At 37.4% G+C, this 7,409-nt stretch overlaps 1 long non-coding RNA gene across 1 annotated transcript; it reads left to right on the forward strand.

Annotated features, from left to right (window-relative positions):
- The first annotated feature begins 1,283 nt into the window (after positions 1-1,283).
- LOC144031698 (uncharacterized) lies at positions 1,284-3,418 on the forward strand. Its single transcript, XR_013287585.1, has 4 exons — positions 1,284-1,798; positions 2,233-2,483; positions 2,981-3,129; positions 3,234-3,418. It is a non-coding gene; the product is annotated as an uncharacterized LOC144031698 (long non-coding RNA).
- Positions 3,419-7,409: the final 3,991 nt, after the last annotated feature.

Consider the following 7,409-nt stretch of genomic DNA (forward strand, 5'->3'; position numbering starts at 1 on the left):
CACAGACATATGTGCAATGTACAGTCGGCGGTGGGCTTTGAACCTGCGACCTCCTGCTTACTGTACATGCACTCTCCCAACTGCGCCACGAAGCAATATCTGAAAGCAAGTCAAGATGGTCTGTTGTATGTATGGAAGTGGGCGTGGAAAATGGGACTTAGAAAAAATTCAGTGTCAGTCCCATTAAAACTGAATGGGGAAAAGTAGATTTTTAACATTAAATTATGCGAGTACTGTAAGTAATATGAAGTCAAACGATAAATAGCCCGAAAGGCGTGAATTTTGTCAGCAAGTTGAAATTTGAACGGTGTAAATCGGAAGTATAATGTAGGAGTAGTTTGATTGCAAAAAGTGTTGAGAATAAAATGCTATAATAATAAGTTTAAGTATAATAATAATAATAAAGGTTAGAAACAACATATGTGGGATGCTTTCAGCATCCCACAATAATAATAACTTGACTAAGCAATTTCTGAAGAAATTGCGTGGGATGCTGAAAGCCAACTGCTAATAGCTGAATGCTAAGCTGACTGCTAATAGCAGAATGCTATTGTAATCATTGAAGTGTGAAATGTAATTGAGAGATGTCTTGCTGAACCAGAATGCATTAAATAAAACGTATGTTAAATGAATAAAGAAAGATACATTGGCTGTAAATTACATATGAGAAATTATGAATGAATTATAAATGAAAAGACTGAAGTTTAAATTCAACCAGTCTGAGACTGATATTGAACCCTCACCAGTTTACTGTTCAATGAGCTACTGCACTGCCAATCTATCCACTGACCCACAGAAGACTTGGGGCATCACTGAAGTGTTGTGAAATGGAAGCAGCGAATGTGTCTGAACATGCAACAAAATGTATGTTAAATGAATAAAGAAAGATAAATTGGTTGTAAATTACAAATGAGAAATTATGGATGAATTATAAATGAAAAGACGAAAGTTTTAGTTTTAACTAAAAAAAAAAAAAAAAGAAGTATGTCCATGTCCAAAAGTTGCTCCATTCGAGGTTTGAACCAGCAAACCATTCATCGATCCATTGAGAATAAAATGCTATAATAAGTATAATAATAATAATAAAGGTTAGAAACAACATATCTGGGATGCTTTCAGCATCCCACAATAATAATAATAATAAGTATAATAATAAAGGTTAGAAACAACATATGTGGGATGCTTTCAGCATCCCACAATGAAAGAATGCTTTCAGCCTCCCCACAATAATGCATCAGATTTCTATAGCGCTTTTCTGGACACTCAAAGACGCTTTACAATGGATACATTATTCATTCACACATTCTCACTCTGGTAGCAGTAAGCTACTTAAAGGCCAAATGTGAAGTAAGGTTGGCCAACCATGTTTTTGAGTAATACCAATGGCTAAACCATTGTCAGCATATTTTCATTGTTTTTTTTAACGCAACCCTTTCAGGTTCTTAGTTTAACCCATAGCAACGCCCTTGACAACGAAAATGCTTTTCTACGACAATCTTCGGAAATTTTCAGAAATGACGTCACACCGGGAAGTTGCGAGAGAAGTCGGCCATTGAACTGCATTGTTTGCATTGCTACTCGGTAAGATGACTCGACGATGTGTGGCGATGTATTGTTCTCAAGCTAAAGAAAAGTTGTACGAGTGGCCAAAAGATAACAGGGCACGTAAATGGACAACTTTCGTTCGCGCGAAGCGAATGAATTTCACGCCATCGTCGAAGAGTGTTCTGTGTTACAAACACTTCGAAGATGCCTGCTTCCTCAACCAGTCTGCTTATGATAAAGGATTTGCAAAAAAGTAAGTGATTACAATTATTTTGAAAACACGTGGAATTTTTGGATAGATCACTGATGACTTTGACAAAGCAGAGCTTCCAACAGTTGTGGAATGAACAGTAGAAGCTAGCGACGTTAACCGAAAGCTAACGTCTCGGTGCTTTTCATATCAACGATGAGTAATAATGGCAGTGAGACAAATTGTTCTGGAAGTAAATTTCAATAGGTTGGCAGCATTGCTTTGTTGATGAAAGAACATAACACGTCCTTTTGAAAAACTGCCAATCATATGTCAATCGTACTGCATTTTATGAGTCATTAAATAATTAAATATTTGGTAAGGCAGGGTTAGATGAAATGTGATAGTATTTTTTTTAATTATATATTTAAATGCTGGTTGGTTTTATAGGTTTTATGAGCTAAGCATATTTTTAGTGTCTCCTTATGTTTCTGCAGGTTATTGCTCAATGCAACTGCTGTCCCAACAATTCACTTGCCTCCACAAGACCAGCAGCAGATTCAAAATCCACCTGCCCAGCGTGCAGCAGCAGCTAACCGAGAAAGGAAGCGAGCCGTAGCTGAGGCTATCACCTCTGCAGCTGCCTCTGAACAAGAAATGGCTGATTACGAGGGTCAGTTATTGCAGGATGAATCCTGTTCTAACAGCGAAGATGATGAAGTTATGCCACCACATAATGTGGATAAAAGTAAGTTAGGTGGAGTTGTTTTAGTCACTATGTACTTGCATGATTCAAATGTGTTGGATGGCCGTGATACAGACATTGAAATGGTGGTCACTGAAACAATGACTGCCATTAGTGATAATCATATACATACGTTGATTATAAAACATGTTTATCTTTTCAATTTGCTCCTCTAGATGGTGCTCATGGCTTAAACATAACAGCTAGTGCAATGGAAATTTATTAAATTTCCACTGCATCTGTTCAACCAAAAATGCCATCTCAAAGAATCGAGAAAAAAAAATAAAAATAAAAAAATAAATAAATATATATATATATATATATATATATATATATATATATATATATATATATATATATATATATATATATAATGTGCTTCAAGTGTGATTTGTCCATGACTAGTAGAACATAAGGATGAAATGTAGAACTTTGAGATATAAAGCTATTTCATCACAATGTGACAATTTGTTAATAAGGCAATTTTTGTTCAATTCCAGAATCATTCTCGCTGCTATGCATTATAATGAAAATGCTGGGAGACCACAGAAAGTGACGAAGGAAGGAATACACTCCTACTGCATCGTTTATCCCAAATATAAGAGTGGTGGCTATTCTCTGAGAAAGATATTGGTGGATGCAACTTATGGTAAGTTATGAAACAAAAACAATTCCAGGCAGATGCATTACTTAGTGTAAGTATGTATGTCGCCCAAATATTTATCATCCCAATTTTTTTTTCTTTTTTTGCAGACTATGTGAATGACTGCCTTTCAGAGGTGATGAAACTGATTGACATTCCAAATAAGTACAGAACCGGTGATGTGGTCGTCGACCCACAATTTCTTACAGCAGCAGTGAACAGACCGGAAAAATCAAATGTTATTGCTGAGCACCATACGAGATTCCTCAGAAAATAAAGAATCACATCCCTTGTATTAAGTTGTCCTCATTTGTTTATTTTTATTATGATGTAACTAGTCCAAATCACAGTTCTGGAACATTTCTCTGTGAAACACGAAACCCTTTGAATAAAGCTGACTCCTCTTCTCCTGGTGGTGGAAAATGTGCCCTGATAACAAGACACTGCACATGCTGGAAGGACAACACGGTTGTCCAGACCAAGAAACTTCCAGCACCAGCGCACAAATTGTCCGTAGGCAATATGTCTATACTTGGCATCCTGTGGCCCATCAAATGCCTTGCCTCTGTACTGTTGCTTGTAGGTCATCCATGCTACCTGTAATCCATATGGGTCCAGGCACACAGCATTGAATCCAGGATGATCAGTGATGCAGTCCAGTACCTGATTGAAGTGTTCCTCTCCTTGTAGACGTACAGTCACTACTTTTTGAATTTCATGGCAGCAAACACATTCTACAGCTGTAGGCATTTGCTGGCAATTACCACAAGTACACCTGAAATTAAAAAAAAATAAATAAATAGTAAAATACTGAGCGATGACACCATGAACAGAAATGTTATTGAACAAGTGTATTGCTATACCAATCAGTCAATAATTCTGTTTATGAAAACATTTGTTTCAAAATATACAAGTACGTGGACTGAATCATGTACAAAAGTAAGAAATAGTCATTGATAAATCTCTCAAGTACAAGTAAAAAAAAAACATTGCTGAAAAGAATACTCAAGTACTGAGTAACTGCTTGAACATAAAGTCCGATTTATTAATTTTTTTTTTTTTAAAACGTCAGACAAAAATATAAAATTATGTCCAAATGCTGGCATCTTCAAATAAAATAAAAAAAATACCACTGCCTACATATATCTTACCAATCTTGTAATCTCGACGAGTCTTGTCTCCATTCCATGTCAGGTCGTCTGGGCGCACTATCAGCATCCTGATTAGCATCTGGCTCGTACATGTAAGGTCCAACGTATAAAATACCAACCTCCTCCTCTTCCTCCAACTCTTCAAAAACTTGGTTCTCCTCATTTTCGCTCAAACTATCGCTGATATCGCTGTCTGAATCGACGTTTGAGTGGCTTTCTATAGCGTCTGCATGGAGCGCTGCCATCGCTGTTCCCGGTGTGACGTATCACTTCCGGGTTTGTCGCCCGACAAGCTCAAACTTCGGAAAAGCGATTATTTCGTCAAATATATAACATATAAATTATTTTTTCATATTTTATTTGTTGGACAGTGTTTCAATGCTTCTATTGTGACCCTATATGGTATTTCATGAAATTACTTCACATTTGGTCTTTAAGTAGCCACAGCTGCCCTGGGGCAGGCTGACGGAAGCGCGGCTGCCAGTGTGCGCCTGCGGCCCCTCCGACCACCACCAAACATTCGCACCTTTCAGACACCAGTGTGAGTGACACTGGTGGTGACACTGGTAATCATTTGTTACTGCCATCTTACACGCCAAAAGTTATCACTGAGATATTTTTTTTTCAGCATTAAAAAAATAAATAAATTAATAAAATAAAATTCACCTACATGGGTGGTCACACCATTGACAATGTGTAAAATTCCAATGAAAACAGATCTTTATACAATTAGGAAATATCTAGTGACGTAAAATGTTTCACCATAAAATAAAAAAATAACAGCTTTTAACATTTACCTTTGATTATGCACACTTGTTCCAGATATGTAGCTTGCTCTTCCATAGTCACGAACAGTGAACATGCAGTGTGCAATGCCAACATTTTCAATCCCTTGGTCACCTCGAACACTTAATTTATGACAAAAGAAGCAGACAAAATAAAATGTTTTCAGTTAATAAAACGCTGTGAACAAAAGGGACAAGTCGGGGCTCTTGGTGTTTGTTTTTTACCGTAAGGGGAAGCCAAATTTTTCAACGGAGCTCAAGAAGAAGCCAAGAGCAGTTGATGCCTTGTTATTGTTAGCTGCACCCAGGTACATTATCTTAATGTAGTCACAAAATACCTCACAGTCTGTGCCACACTTAATAGAATATGGTAATGGTCATGACTCGAGTCATGCAGGAGTAATGTTTGGGTCTTGTCTCATGTCTGAGTTTGAGTAGAGTTCATGACCGTGCGCCAGAGTTCACGACCCGTTACGTGTCTGTTTTGGTACTGACGTAACAGTATCCAGTTTCAACCAATTTTAGGCTATATGATGTCTGGACTATATGTTGTTAAGAATCTTTTATGCTATATGATGTTTGTTGATGTCAGGAACTCTGTAATTACGGAGCCAACAGCCAATCAGAGAATTCCATGTTAGTACTACTCACATGTCGAGCCACCACCAATGAGATTGATTGACTGTCTATTTAAGAATCTGACAATTGTGTGTGTTTTGCCGGATTATTGCTCAACTGTTCCTGTGTACAGCTATCATAGGTTCTGCTTCACAATGTGAATAAATAGATAAAATCTTATTTGTGTCTGGGTTTGGGATCCTACTTAGCTTGTCTTGAACAAGAACAATAAATTAACGTAAAAGGTTTAACCTTTCATGAATAGCCATCAATCCCGGCAAAGATAACAATACCATATCTGTGAAGTAAAAGTGATAAGAAAATGTAAAATCTTAAATTTGAGATATTCAAAGTGAGACTTAAAAAAATACAATTTAACAGGGAATAAATTAGTCAAAATCTACATTTTATATATTTACAACTTTAGTTTTCCGGATCAGTCTGAGGTTTGTGTCCACATGAAGCAGCGAGTGGGGACCCTTGACAGAATATACCCTTCTGGCAATGCAGCCCAAACACGCCATTTTCTCTGAGATTCCTGCATAATCCACACAGTGCATGGATGCTGAAACCTGTGCCCACCTGACAGTGTCCCATAGCCTGCTGTTCACCTTTCATCATTCTCAAGCCTATCTTTGGCATCCTCAATTTAACTGAACACACAAGATTTCTCAAGCTCCTCATCTGTTAGATCGCTGTATGATCGCTTAACTGATAAGCCATATTCATCCATCCACCGAAACACATTTTCCTTTCAGATACACCGAGGAGCTTAGCTATTAGTGACGTCGCACGCCTGGCAGAAGAGAATATTACAAGGCCGCTTCTGTCAAAATTTGATGGATGACATTCTTAATTAGATTAGGGGGGTCATGTGTGGGTCATGACCCCTCCCTAATGAAGATTAATGACCCTTTAATGACTTCCAGATGTCATATAATGAGGGTTAATGACCTTTAATGACTTCCTGATGTCATTTAATGAAGATTAATGACCCCTAATGACTTCCTGATGTCATTTAATGAAGATTAATGACCCTTTAATGACTTCCAGATGTCATATAATGAGGGTTAATGACCTTTAATGATTTCCAGATGTCATTTAATGAGGGTTAATGACCTTTAATGACTTCCGGATGTCGTTTAATGAGGATGAATGACCTTTAATGACTTCCGGATGTCGTTTAATGAAGATGAATGACCTTTAATGACTTCCAGGTGTTATATAATGAAGATGAATGACCCTTAATGACTTCCTGATGTAATTTAATGAAGATTAATGACCCCTTAATGAAGAGGGATGATGTGTAGGTGGTGTTCCTACCTGTTTTTGCAGATATCATGGCTGACCCGGGTTCAAATGCTAATTGTTTGGTTAACTTCCGGATCCGGTGCACGCCCCCTAGATTGAGTGAATAATAATGAGATTGAATGACGTGATCGGAGGGAGTAGTTTAGTATGGGTAAAACCGCCGGGGGGAAAAGTACTAGCCATTTCTATTATGGTGAAGGGGGAAAAGTATGCGCAAACACGGCTCAAAGATTGTATTTTAGAGGTTGTAAAACAAGAAGTATAAGGTAAGGTTAAACTGTGATACGCTGGTTGGTATTATGAAATTAAAAAACATGAAGTTATACATTATATGTAAAAATGTTGTAAGAGTCGTTCGTGACTGCTGGGGTTGAATCTGAAAATAAACGGATAAAACTATATAATTTCCCCTTACTGATAT

The sequence above is a fragment of the Festucalex cinctus genome, chromosome 12 (assembly GCF_051991245.1).
Source record: "Festucalex cinctus isolate MCC-2025b chromosome 12, RoL_Fcin_1.0, whole genome shotgun sequence".
Lineage (NCBI taxonomy): Eukaryota > Metazoa > Chordata > Actinopteri > Syngnathiformes > Syngnathidae > Festucalex > Festucalex cinctus.